Here is an 11,968-nt window from a genome sequence, read left to right on the forward strand (position 1 = left end):
TCAAGAAGCCCCGTGTGCCGAGCATCCAGGTGTGCTTCTGGAACAGGGAGCAGCAGTGTCGTGACCATCCCACACAGCACAGGGAGCCCGTGCCTGTCGCCCAGCCCCGGGGCTGGCACCAGAGTGCTCACTGACTCTTATATAGGTCAAGTAATCTTTGAGCATCGTGTCTCACATCAGACCTTCCCGTGCAGGAGACTTTATTTATAGACACAGACACAGATACAGAGACACAATCTGTGGCTTCCACGGGGGAGTGGTTGTTCCTCATTAGACCCTTGGACCCAATTTCCCTTGGGATATGTCATCTTAAAGTGTTGCCCAGAGACTGATGGATTGTATCCAAATGGAAGGTGACAAGCACTATACAACCAAATTAAAAAATGAATCAAGTCAGTTCATGTTTGAAAGAAAAAAATTCTTCTCCCAGAGCTCATAATTTATTAAATCCTGAAATCAAGAGCTGAATATTTATAGTTTACTTTTGTTCCTCTTTCTGGAGCTCTCGAGACAGACATTTTGTTCAGCTGGCCTAAAAAATTAGATCTGCATTCAGAATGAAGAAATCTGAAGTGCTCTCCCAGATTTCTTTCCTCCTGGAAGATATTAAGGGTTTTACTCATGTTTTTTTCCCAGCTAATGAGCCTTCTGGCCTTTAGTGACTTTGGGCATGATTTTTGACAACATTGTCTAAAGCACAGCTCGAAATGCCATGCTGGAGCCATAGCTGTTTTAAATTGCAGTGGTAGAAGGAACAATTATTTATAGATTATCACCTAAATTGGCATCTGCCTAAGAAACAGGCTCATTCGTTTAAAAATCTCTTTCAGGAGTTTTTTTCCCAAATCACATAGAATAATTCAACACCTATTACAGAAACAGATCACCTACAATCATAAGCATATCTGGGGCTTATTATTAAAGGCTGCTTATTGAAATTCTGCTTAAAAAATGGACTATAATTAAATTCAGGTAAGATAGTTACAGCAATCCTCTTGTCTCTGTGCTATCTTAAAGCTCAAATGCTGGCAAATCCTCTCCAAAGTCAGCTTGTGTCCAGGGCTGGGCAGCAGCTTTATTCCTTCCATGCCACTGAAATCCCTGCTGAGGAATGAAACAGATCACATTGAATCCGTGGGCTTTATATTTACATTCAAAATGAACGGGCACACAGCTCCACATGGAACAAAATCAACCTCATGATAATATTTTAAAAGTGTTTTTAAACCCTGAGTTGAGGGATTCTCCTGCACCCTCTGCAAGGGTAACAGATCCAAAAGGTGAGCAGGGAGTTTTAATAAAACTGGTTTATTATGGAGGAAAAGGTCAAATCAGTAGGAATTGATCTCCTCAGCATGGGTTGGTCCTCAGACCAGGTCCTACGGATGTTCTTTAACAGTAAATACTTCTGTGCCTTCAGTTGCATGTTGAAGCTTCCTGATGGAAACTGTAAAATTTAAGAGAATCACCCTGCACAAAGGAGAAAAAAATGGTGGCAGAAGTGGCAGCTGAGCCAGTTCCTCTCTGCACTGCTGCAGTTTGGGAATTCTAATGCAAACATCAAAATAAAGTTGTTGTATTTACACAGACAGAAGGTCAGAGCCCTGGCTGGAGCCCTGTGTGGTGTCCCTCGGGCAGGACATCAGAGAGGGCACCAGCCCTGAAGGCAGAGGTGGCAGAGGGAGAGACAAAGTGCTGCAGGACCCTGGCTCTTGAGTGAGATCCAGCAGCCAATTTCCTCACTGCTTCCATGTTTGTCTGGGAAGGCTTAGTGCTGTGTGACAGATGAGAGCCATCCACAGGCTGACCTTCCAGCTGGAGGTGTGAGAAGTATAGAGATACAGAGGTTTAGCAATATACAGGCAAGGACTGCACTCCTTCTTTGGGGCAAAGATGTCTCCAGCAGCAAGGGCTCCAAGTGGCAAGGAGTGTCTTCTCTTTTCTCCCCACTGTTGAGACAGTAGTTAAGGACTTCCACGGATTTTTCTCCGCTTAAATATTTATTTTCCAGTCAGAAGAGAGCCCTATGAAAATCTGCTTAGCACACAGCAGTGAGCACACAGCAGTGAACTTCTACCCTGAGTTTTACCCAAGGAAGCATGAACTGCCCAGAAACATGATGGATCTACACTTAAGCCTCTGGGTAACTGGATTTTCCTTCCAGCATTGAAATGATCATTTGCCCTCGGGTTATTCAGCAGGGAGGCAGCAAGTGGCTGGCCATGGGCTTCCTGCAGCATAGGCAATTATAGAATAGGGCAGTGCTGTGCAATGACACAGCCTCTGCCATTCAAATGCCACAAGTCATTTTGCAAGCACTCATTAAATAACTTGCACAACATCCTTGCTGATAAAGTACACATGCTAATCACGTCTGAGCATCACAGGCTGAGGCACAGAAGATTCAGGGACTTGCTCAGGGTCACACTTTGAGGATCAATAGGAATCACTGTTGTCTTCCCTCTCATTACCCAATGCCAGTTCTTATATGCAACATCCTCCGTTCGGATTTTAAATACAGATGACTGATGCCATCTTTCTAATCCTGTTGGAAGGGATCCATGTGTCAAATCTGAGTGTAAAAATACCATATTTTGATACAAATAGATGCCATAAAAGGAGATCATGCTAGTAGAGCTTGCAAATTCATAGCCCTTTAAGTCCTGAAGCATCTCAAAGAGCTCTTCCCTGAGTATTTATGCGATTTTCACTTTACCACCTCTCAAGTGGAACATAACATTCCTTTAATAGCACACAGCAATACACAGCATAGAAAGTGAGGAACCATATCCAAGGATGGGGCTGAGATTAAAAAGGGATTTAACCCCAGAAATAGGGTAGTGCTTCAACAAAAAGCTTGATCTAGAATTCCAGTTTATTTTCCCTGCTTTTCTGAAACACTATAATGAAAATCTGCCTGGTTTTCTGCATATCACAGAGCAGAGAATTTTGGCCACAAAGTTTTATACCAAGGGAGTAAACAGCTTTGTTTTTATTTGTAAAGGGGCAGATCAGCATTATTATTGTAAATGGATGGAGCCTTGGACTCAGGAAGCCCATAAGTCACTGCTTTGGGAGTGTGCACCAGGGAAGAGCTGCTCTGTACTTGCTTCACTGCTGGAGATACTTGTCAGCCTCCTTGGCCCTGTTCCTGCAGGCCTTGTAGTGGGAAATTAGGGAATCCCTAAGTCAGAAGCGTCCAGACCACTGTGATGCTGGTAATGAATCCATTAGTTTCTTTAATCCCTTTATTTTGTTTCTCTTGCATTCACAATGAGATTCTTCACTGTTTCAGTCTCCTTTGAATGCTCAGGTGCATTTTTTCCCAGGTGCAAGCATTCCCTGCCCAGAGGGCTGCAGTGGCTCCAGAGTGGATGGAGCCAGTGCCACAAGGACAGATGGATGGATGGATGGAATGGGTGCTCCTGATCCACCTGTGCCAGGTTCACTGTCCCAGCTTCTGTTCCCTCTGGATGCCACAGAAATCCAACACTGCCTTTGTGTGGTGTGTAGAGGTGAAGGATATGAACACAGGGAATGGGGGGATCATGGAAGGTGAGAGAGAACACCTGGAGGGAACACCTGAAGGTCCAACTGCTCTGCCTTGCGTCGAGTTCACGCCATCATTCCCAAATCTATTTGAGAAAGATAATGTGAGTTCAAAGCTGGTTCAAAAGCAGGGCAGAACCACTCCCTGCTGTCAGTGGCTACACACTAGGGAGGCATTTACTGTAAAACACCATGTGAAGCAAAGACAGGGCCTTTCAAAGAGCAGAGGCCGTGGCGAGGGGTGTCCACCACCGCACCCAGACTGGAGCCTTCTGTCCCTGTCTGGGACATGGCAGGGAACACTCACGGCCTCTTTGCCACCCATTCCCTTCTCCCTCTTTGCTGTCCTCTCCCAGCATTTTGGATATACTGTCTTCCTGACCTTTCTGATGAGCAACCCCTTGGAACAGAGACCTTTCCCCTCGTACCTGCTCCTTCCGTGGCTGTTCCTGCCATCCAAAGGTCTGCTGCAAACAACTGCTTGGCGTGTTCCCTGCTCCAGGAGCACAGCAGAGGAGGAGGCATCGCTGTTCCCATCTCCCTCCCACACAGGCTTTGTGCAAATGGGGAGTTTCTGTTCTATTTTTTTAATTCAGTGTCCTCCTGTGAATTCCACTGGGAGCAGAAATTCAGGAAACCAAGTTACAAATGTTTGGATGTTCAGATCCTGTTAATCAAGGCTGGAGTTTCTTAATGAAGGAAGTTAAGAGCAGCACTTTCATTTCATTTTCATTTTTTGTGCAGAGGAGAGGGCTCCAGAAATTAAGTGATAATTTTATTAAATTATTATCCATTGAAATACACCCAGATTAGTGTGATAACTTAGCTAATGGCACCTGTAATTATTTGATTACATATGCTGAACTATGTATCTATGAATATTAAAAATATTAGACACTAATATAAAGCCAAGGGATAATCTAACTGTCATGAATTCAGATAAAACAGCTATAAAACCCCCATATGTGCAGTATTAAGCCCTTGAAAATGAAAACCAGCAGCACATCCCTTCCCAGCTGTAACTCAATGTGGTGCTTCTAGGCTATTTAGAGAAACATATTGCTATCTAGAACAGATTAACTATCTTTTTGCCCCCCAAATATTTCAACATCTGTATACTGACACATACCTTCTCCTCCATCCTCATTCCCAACATCCCTAGAGCTGCCAGATGTGGCACAACATGAGCCAAGACACTGAGCCTGCACCAGACAAGAAAATTTACACATTTCTTATCCCATATGTATTTTTACAATCAGTTTTCCACTGATTCACAAGTAAGGCCCTGACACAGTGACCTTTATACGACAGAAATACAAACACAGCTTTTCAGAGGGATACATGATGATAATCCTCCCCCAGATGAAGAAAGGGCTATGTAGAAAACATGATGTGCCATGTGGACTGGAACAGTCAGTTTTGGAAAAAGAAACAACAAAACAACAAAGAGATGGCAGCAGGAAATCACAGCTTCAGAGGAAGAACAGTAAGAATTCATGGGAAGCAAGGAAGTGTATCAAACAGCTGATCATGTGCTGTGCTCTGTGACAGCTGTAGGGGTATAGGGTATAGGAAACCCCCAAATCTAATCTAAAGGCACTTTGTAAAATACATAACAAGACCCAACTGCTGCCCCTGAAAACACCTCACAGGTACCTTCTACCCTGGTAATCACTGTAATGATTTCAAACTCAAAGGTACCAAATGAGTGGGCAAATACAATTCTTCACATCTCTTCAATTCTTCAAACATCTGACAGAGCTAAGCCAGCAAAAGAAGCCAACCCAGCCCTCCAAACCATGATACAGATAAATAACTGCCTGGATGGCAGCAGTGACCATCCACGGGTGGGCAGACAGTGACACAGCTGCTAAAGCCAACCCGCACCTAGTGGGGGCATGGGGAATTAAGAACAAATCTGAGCTGAGTTTTAATATGCCTTTGTTTTACAGGTGGTACTGGGCTTACTTATGATTTTGCCTCTTCATCTCAGCAGATATTTTCTCCTTAGGAAAGGCCACTGCTTAAAAAACTCTCCTTCCCTTATCTTGTTCCCTCATCTTTCCTCTCAAAAACACAATCTAAAGGTGAAGGAGTTTCACAGCTAATATTTCACCTGCAGGAGAGAAGAATGACTTAAACCACAATATTTACCTGCTGTTGCTCAATGACTTCATATAATTCACATCTGCTCTGTCACTGTTACGTGTCTCAGCATCTCCACATCACACGAGGCCATTGACCAGCTCAGGGATCTGACTGGACTGAAAATTAGTACTTTTATAAACACAGGAAGATAAAAGAAATAGTTTAAATCTGATCTGTTCTGGCATGTGATGCACATGGGGAATGCTGACATAAAAGGAATGGAGGGAAAAATCTGGCTGAGGAGGACATTTTGGTGTCCTAAACCCCCACTGGGCTGACACTGCAAGGAAATGGGGTGAGCTGGAGCAGCAAGTGAAGGCAGAGACAACCCAAAATGCTTCAAGCTGAAAGGCCAGAACCAGAACTTCAGATCTGGAGTAAAAGGCAAAGAAAATATAGGGAAAAAAAGTTTTTCAAAGAAAGCTTATCCCATTTCCATGTTTATTGGATTTTAGGGTCTGTTTCTGTCTGTTCCCAAGAGTAAAATACAGGAAGAGTTACAGAACACAGTTGTTGACAACAACTGACTATAGCAATGGAGGAGAAAAATATGCTTTGGAATAAAAGCTCCAGCATCCTCATAAATCTGCACTGGAATAGACTCTGGCCATTGTGTTTCTGAGGCTGTTACAACAGAGCTCAGCATGCTGGTTGCTCTCACCATAGCAACCCAGAAAACTGCCCCATCGAAGGCTTCCACTCTGCAACACCCATCTCACCCATCTCTCCCTGCTCTCGCTTCTCAAAGGAAATTGGTGTATTCAGGACTTGAAGTAGCACTCGAAGCCCGAGCCCTGGTTCCAGTGCCACTTGAAGTCTCCTGCACTCCATTGAACAGCAGCAACAGGGAACATTAGGAGCAGCTCTCTTGTGCTACAGAGAGCTACTGAAAAGTGGGGTCAAACCTGAGAAGGAGTATTTTCAATTTCTTCAAGACACACCAACCTTTTGGAGCCCAGCACTCACTCCTTATGGTGAATATCGGAGAGATTTAATGAGCTGAGATGAAGTTCTGGTTGTGTTCTTCACAACATTGCCCTCCACCATTGTACCACGACCACCCCCCCCATGAAGGAGGGGGCTCAGGTCATGGCCTGAGCACTGGTGGAAGTGATTTTAGACTGGGCTGCACTGGGGCTCACACAGCCCAGCCACTCTGCTGCCCTGGCTGAGGCTTCTGGCACAAACCAGCCAGGCAGCCAGAGGTGGGAACGTCAGATTACATCCGATAATCCAGAACATGTATTCTTCAGCATTTTCATCATGTTTCATTTTAAACATTTTATTAACACTTCATGGCAAAAGTCTGTTCTTATGTAATCTGCCTGGTGAGAGAAGGTATTTCATTAAGCATTTATGGGGTCAGTAGGACATCAACCTTATTTTCCCTGAGCTAGAAAACCAGTCAGTGCAGAAAAGAAACCACAATACATCATCCACTGAGACTGAATGACTCCTTTACTGACTCTACATGTCCTGTTTGCTCAGGACAAATTAAGAAGATTTTAAACAACTGACACTACAGGGATCCCTGAAGGGCAGGTAATAATTCCACACTTCTTATGGAATAGAAGTGTATTATCTCCTTTATATAGGTGGAGAATTGAGCAGAGAAGCTAGAGGACCCATTTTGGGGAGTGCTGTGCATCCTGCTCCCACACAAACTAAATGAAGTCTTCTCTGGCCAGGGTTCCAAGGGATTACTGGTATTCAAACTGCTCTTGAATCCTCCAATAGCTGAGCTGCAGAACTGCAAATATTATATTTAGCACTTGAAATACTTTAAACTCGAACAGTCAGTCACTACATACATTACAACATGGGAGCAGGTGGTTTGATTTTTTTTTTTCCTACTCAACTGATTAGAAGACTGGGGGAGAGATGTACTCTTTGAAATAAATAATTTGGTCAAGAACTGAAAGGACATTGAAGTGGTATCTGAGATCCATTGTCCATCCTCTGTTCATGTTACTGCCTACCTCTATGCACAATGTGCCCACTTGCTCTTTTAAAGAAAATATTCAAATTCAGTTGTCCTTGAGCAAGCAAAATATTCAGCAGCTTCAGTGGGGGTTCTGCCAAGCCTCAGAGGTTGGATCAGGGAGCTGCTTTCATGGCTTACTCAGACATCTAATCCTGCTAAAATTGTTCCCTACAGAGCTCTAGGGGCACAGCTGGATGAGAGTCCTGCACTCCTTTCAGTGTATTTAGTCCAGTGTAATTGCTGCCAGTGAGGACTAGATAAAGGGAGGACATTTGTTCTCCTTTGCAATAGGATCAGGTATAAAATTTCCATATTGGGCCAACATTACACTAACCATAGCACAAACTCCTAAAGTGAATTCAATTTCAAGATCTGTCTGTCTTAGTACTGACAACAGAACTACAATAGCGTTGTGTTATTAGAATGAATCTGCTCATTCATTGTATATAATGAAAATGTCTTTTAATTGCTGGTCTTTCACAGTAAATTTGTACTGCTCTTTTATTTGTATAGACCACAGCAACAGGACTTTGTGAATCTCAATCGTTGTGCTATGTAGAAACTGTTTTTATTTTTGATGATGCACTAGAGATTTGAATTTGGACAAAGAATAAACAAACTGTTTAAAGAAGTATTATAGGCAAGCAGAATTCTCCTTTCAGAGCAGTTCTTAGGGTGTGAAGAAAGATTAGGCTGCTCTGAAGTACTGAGCAGGAGGACAACTGCATATTCACCACGTGCTTTATCCTGTTATGCAAGAAATGCCATTTACTTCAGTGGAACCAAGTATGTATTGAGGTATTACCCAGTAAAATGAAAACTGTGTCTCCTACTCCTTGGTAGAGTTTGAATTCACACATCAGTTATCTGTATCTCATAGGATATGAGTCTTTCCTGCAAAAGGAGAGTCTTGCTCCTTGTCTGGGTTGTTTTAATGATTTTGATATCGGAGTCCTGACAAGAGGTTTTGAGAATCTGGTTCTTGCAGACTCAAACTGCTTTCCTTCTCAGACTGAGCATGGCTTTTGGGGCAAAAAGTGTCTGGATTACTATTTTAGGCAAAAATAAATTGACCAAGCTTTAATCACATAATTTCACTGCTTTTATGAGAGAGCATTTTGATCATGTTCTTAGAAGTGCTGCTACTAAAGTGCTTCCAGGACATTGCAGGAAGGATGCAGACACAGTGGCAAAATACATTTTTAATTTAAGGTTATCAAACCAGCATTCAGATACCTTTTTTGCAGTGCTTACCTAGTTTTGGTGTTCAGAATATACCTAGGAAAAGAAATCCTTTAATCCTATTTCCTTACTTTTCTACTTCCCATGACCCCAAAACAGGAGAATATGAGGCTCTGGAGACCGCAGAGATCCCTCCTGTGTCGATGCTATTGGACCTTTGTCAATCAGTCTCTGTTTCAGACTGATCAAGTGTTTCCACTCAGGGTGCTCTCCCTTCACACTTTCCAGTGGGGCACAGCAGTAACAAGCCAACAGACATAAAAGCACATCTGAGAGCAGCACTAACAGGTTAAACTGTCTTGATTATGTGATATAAAACAGTCAGTGCACGGCTGTTCTCTGTGAACCAGACTCCTCACAGATACCTGCTGCTTGCTCGCTCAGCCACATTATTTCACACCTACTTGGGATGAAAAATTTTGCCTGAGAAACATTACAATTTGCAGCTGAGTAATCTCCTTCCCTGCTGACCTGTTTTTTGGAGGACAACATACCGACAGTCTGATCCCAGAGGACAAAATGGTGAAGAGAAAGAAAAATATTGTCACTCAGACCTGTTTTTTTCCCTTTGGTGAAATGAATACCTGCTTCCTTCAGTTCCTCCTCTTAAAATACTATGAACGTTCTCTTACACAAATATTCACATTTGGCCACAGCACTGTGAAAACACTCCCATGTCTGCATTGAGCCATCTACACAAGCAAATAATTTAAAATGTTGGTGTTCATTTTGAATAGATTGTATTATGAATAAACTTTTCTCTTTCCCCACTCCACATTTTCATATTTAAAAAAATGTTTTCCTTTATTTATCATTAAATTCAACTCCCAGTAAGAGCCTGCATCAGGGAATAAAACAAACCCTCAGAGCCTTCTACAATTAGCATATTCTCATCATGCTCTAGTAATTATCTCCCCTGAGACTTCAGTTGGGATGCCACACTGCTTTCATCACTACAGCGTTCCCATGGGGGAAATTAGGAGGCAAAACACCGGGATTACTCAGACACCACGTTTGCCATGTGCATGTCAGTGACCTCCCAGTCTTTAGCCAACAAATCACTTACCACCAACCAACACCAGCACAACTGTGTTTGTACCACCCGTGGCTGGGCAGAAAGCACGAAACTTGTTCTTCATTTGTAGGGAGGAGAAGTTCTTTATTGCTTCAGTGTTGCTCAGAGGGTGCAGGCACTGAGCTCCTCAGGAGGCATCAGGGAGAAGTGTTTGGGTGTGTTAAGGCGCTTTTGTTCTGTTTTATTCTCTCCTTTGCTGCCTCCTCTACAATTTACCTTGAGAAGTCAATCAATATTGTTCTCGTTCTCCATTTAATTCTACTCCTCTACGTGCAGGACTCACTTGGTCCATTATTATCCTAGCCCCTGAAAATGCTTGCCTCCTTTCCCTAATACCCTTTATATCTTCACGTGGCATAAAGGACTCTGTAGACCAAGTTAAAGTTCTTTAACCTATTCTACCAAAAAATGATCTAAGTTTTGCAACTTGAAAATTCCGTATCCCAGTGTTCTCAGCTGTGCTAAGCCCTTCTCCATAATTATGCCAGAACTCGCCAATGGCTACTTCAGAAAACTGTAAAAACAATTGATACAACAATTCCAAGGTTACCCACCCGGTGCAACGTGTGTTGAAAGGAAAATAACCTTCAAAATCTCCTGTTTTTATCAGCTGTAGATTCTCCTGAGACCTGTGTGTAGCCAGGTTTCTGTAAATTAAACCAGGAAATTTGGGTGCTGAGCTTTCACCCAGGATTGCCCAGTGATGCATTACAACCCCCTGCTTGATTTGCACTGACTGGGCACCAGTCATAGCCAAATTTCAGGACTGTGTGCCCAATAAATCATGATTTACACTACCCTGTATTGCCAACATTACGCAACTCTTTAGAAACATTCAGAAAAACAGATGTGTGGTACACAAAATCCAGGATAGCCATGTCTCCTCCATGCACTCACTTCTGATCTCAGATCTTACAGGGAGCCTATGCAAAGCCCATGGAAGCTGACAGGAATTCCTGCTTTTTTTTATGAGACAGATGAATTTAGAATACCTGATTTATTGGAAAAAATACTTGAACACAATCCCATCACACATTCCCATTTGGTGCCTTTCAATATTTAAACAATTTAAGAACATAAGGAATGAATATTTGCAACTTGTAAGTAGTTTATTAGAAATCAATAGAGAAGATTTCCTCTTCTGTTTTTGGTTTCCTTAAAACAGTTGCACGGGGGAAAAAACCCACCCATGTTGCACCACAATAGGTACTTGCTGATCAATGGATGACTTATAAAACCAATTTTACTGAGGTTCATAATCATAAATAAGGATTAGACAGAGCCTTACCTAGAAAGGAAGAGAATACCCATGCCTCTTTGTATGTGCAGTAGTGTTACATATATACATATATATGAGATATACATATTAAAAGCCAACACCACTTCAGTATAAAAAGACATGCACAGAGCTATGGATGCTCTTATCCCTCCTACTCAGATGGAATTCCATGGCATAACCCACAGGCAGGAAGTCCCTAGTAGTTAGTCTCAGTGGTTTAGGAAATACAATAGCTGCAGCTTTAGTTTCAGTTGTCCTCAGAGATAAAAAGGAAAAACCCAAGAGTTCCAATTATTTCCTCATACCATCTCTTCCCCCACTATATACGATTCAGGCTTGAATTCCTCTGCGTTTAAGAAAGTTTTAAATGGGAACAAGCACGGGCTGGATAAAACAGCCTGTCAGAGGAGGAGGCAGCCCATTAAGTCCGCGTTTGTAACGCCGGGTGCTACGGGCACACCAGTCTGATACCAGTTTAATGACGTGGCAGCCGATCGGGACCCACGGGCAGCAGTGGCAGCCTGGGGACAGTGAATACAACCCCAGGTGCGGATGCAGGAGTGCCCAGCCCTGGCACCAGAGCAAACCCGAGGGACGAGAGTCCTTGTGGAGGACGCAGAGGGGGATCCAGGGCTCGCTGCTGATGGGTGTTTCCACACCAATTCCTTGCTCGGGGGGGCATTTCTCTTGA

This window comes from Pseudopipra pipra, chromosome 16 (genome assembly GCF_036250125.1).
Source record: "Pseudopipra pipra isolate bDixPip1 chromosome 16, bDixPip1.hap1, whole genome shotgun sequence".
In the NCBI taxonomy this organism is placed as follows: domain Eukaryota; kingdom Metazoa; phylum Chordata; class Aves; order Passeriformes; family Pipridae; genus Pseudopipra; species Pseudopipra pipra.